The sequence below is a fragment of the Argopecten irradians genome, unplaced genomic scaffold (genome assembly GCF_041381155.1).
Source record: "Argopecten irradians isolate NY unplaced genomic scaffold, Ai_NY scaffold_0158, whole genome shotgun sequence".
NCBI lineage: Eukaryota > Metazoa > Mollusca > Bivalvia > Pectinida > Pectinidae > Argopecten > Argopecten irradians.
Window position 1 is genome coordinate 7,501 of NW_027187625.1, and position 2,500 is coordinate 10,000.

Genomic DNA, 2,500 nt, shown 5'->3' on the forward strand with positions numbered 1-2,500 from the left:
GTAGGATCGTACGATCTAAGGAACCATAACTGATTTAATGAGCCATTCGCGGTTTCACCATCAAAAAGTATGTACTTAGACATGCATGGCTTAATCTTTGAGACAAGCATATGACTACTGGCAGGATCAACCAGATAACCAATTCGACGACAACGTGGCCAGCTGTCGTGATTTGGACCCGCAATATCGTTTTCCGTCATTTCAAAGTCGAGTTCCCGTGTTTTACCACTGCAAAACAAGACTGTGCGGGCAAATCGGTCGAGTAGAATCGTTACCCTACACCGACCATTCGTTTTCTCAACGTGACATTTCACTTGCAGACAGACAACAAATTCGCCCTTTTGCTGCTGGCTTTTTCCGCTCCAACCAAACCAATTTTTTTCTACGGGTAGAAGAAAACCTGGTTGGGGCAGACTGATACATCGCTAGTCTAGCTACCGCTTCGCAGTGCAGACCTTTAACGGGAGTCCGAGGCTGATTCAATTTTTTCGTGTGTTAGAAATCGCGTACCCGCAGATCTCCAGACCGACAATTCCATGTACACGGTATGCATGTAAACCCGACGAGGTCTCTGGGCATACGCTCTATCGTCAAACTGGTTCGGTTGTGGGAAAGCAAACGCAAGAGTAGGGCCCGTACACCTGCGAATGTCCCAGCCGTATCACAACTACTCGATCAACACCCTATGCCTTTGAATGCCAGTCGAGCCGAACACCAGTACCACATATATAGCACCGACAAATCGAGATGTCTCAAAACGGTTCCTCGTTTAGCGCCGGCCACCTCCGGCTGATTTTGTGGACTTTTCCAGTCCATTCACAGAACGCCAAGCCCTCGGCTGCAGGGGCGCGTGTCAGCAATGAAATCCGTGGAGGAAACCCGCCTGGACGGAATTTCCTGACCACTCGGTGAGAAGTCTACACAGACTGTCGTTTACCGGGGACTTCTCCCCTGCACGGTCATTTCTGTCTCTACACGACACTGCAATTTTTGTCGACCTACCGTTTCCCAGGGGACTTCTCCCCCGCTAGGCACACTGGGTGCCGAATCTCATGCACAAATTTTCATCGGCCCAACATTGCCCCAGCCTGGCCGTTTCTGCTCTCTAACTCACGCGGACAATTTTGTCGACCTGCCGTTTTCCTGGGGACTTCTCCCCTACTAGGCACTCTGGGTGCCGAATCTCATGCACAAATTTTCATCGGCCCAACATTGCCCCAGCCTCGCCGTTTCTGCCTCTCTAACTCACGCGGACAATTTTGTCGACCTGCCGTTTCCCAGGGGACTTCTCCCCCCGCTAGGCACTCTGGGTGCCGAATCTCATGCACAAATTTTCATCGGCCCAACATTGCCCCAGCCTGGCCGTTTCTGCCTCTCTAACTCACGCGGACAATTTTGTCGACCTGCCGTTTTCCTGGGGACTTCTCCCCCCGCTAGGCACTCTGGGTGCCGAATCTCATGCACAAATTTTCATCGGCCCAACATTGCCCCAGCCTGGCCGTTTCTGCCTCTCTAACTCACGCGGACAATTTTGTCGACCTGCCGTTTCCCAGGGACTTCTCCCCTACTAGGCACTCTGGGTGCCGAATCCATGCACAATTTTCATCGCCAACATTCCCCAGCCTGCGTTCTGCCTCCTCACGCGGACAATTTTGTCGACCTGCCGTTTCCCAGGGACTTCTCCCCCAGGCACTCTGGGTGCCGAATCTCATGCACAAATTTTCATCGGCCCAACATTGCCCCAGCCTGGCCGTTTCTGCCTCTAACTCACGCGGGACAATTTTGTCGACCTGCCGTTTTACCATGGGGACTTCTCCCCTACTAGGCACTCTGGGTGCCGAATCACATGCACAAATTTTCATCGGCCCAACATTGCCCCAGCCTGGCCGTTTCTGCCTCTAACTCACGCGGACAATTTTGTCGACCTGCCGTTTTCCAGGGGACTTCTCCCCCTGCTAGGCACTCTGGGTGCCGAATCTCATGCACAAATTTTTATCGGCCCAACATTGCCCCAGCCTGGCCGTTTCTGCCTCTCTAACTCACGCGGACAATTTTGTCGACCTGCCGTTTTCCCAGGGGACTTCTCCCCCGCTAGGCACTCTGGGTGCCGAATCTCATGCACAAATTTTCATCGGCCCAACATTGCCCCAGCCTGGCCGTTTCTGCCTCTAACTCACGCGGACAATTTTGTCGACCTGCCGTTTTCCCAGGGGACTTCTCCCCTACTAGGCACTCTGGGTGCCGAATCTCATGCACAAATTTTCATCGGCCCAACATTGCCCCAGCCTGGCCGTTTCTGCCTCTAACTCACGCGGACAATTTTGTCGACCTGCCGTTTTCCCTGGGGACTTCTCCCCTACTAGGCACTCTGGGTGCCGAATCTCATGCACAAATTTTCATCGGCCCAACATTGCCCCAGCCTGGCCGTTTCTGCCTCTAACTCACGCGGACAATTTTGTCGACCTGCCGTTTCCCGGGGACTTCTCCCCTACTAGGCACT

At 53.3% G+C, this 2,500-nt stretch overlaps 1 non-coding gene across 1 annotated transcript in view; it reads right to left on the reverse strand.

Annotated features, from left to right (window-relative positions):
• Nucleotides 1-137, reverse strand: part of LOC138311934 (small subunit ribosomal RNA) — a 1,814-nt gene extending 1,677 nt beyond the window's left edge. The window contains exon 1 of the ribosomal RNA XR_011206796.1: nt 1-137. This exon is cut by the window's left edge and continues 1,677 nt beyond it. This is a non-coding gene — a ribosomal RNA (small subunit ribosomal RNA).
• Between the last annotated feature and the right edge of the window lie 2,363 nt (nt 138-2,500).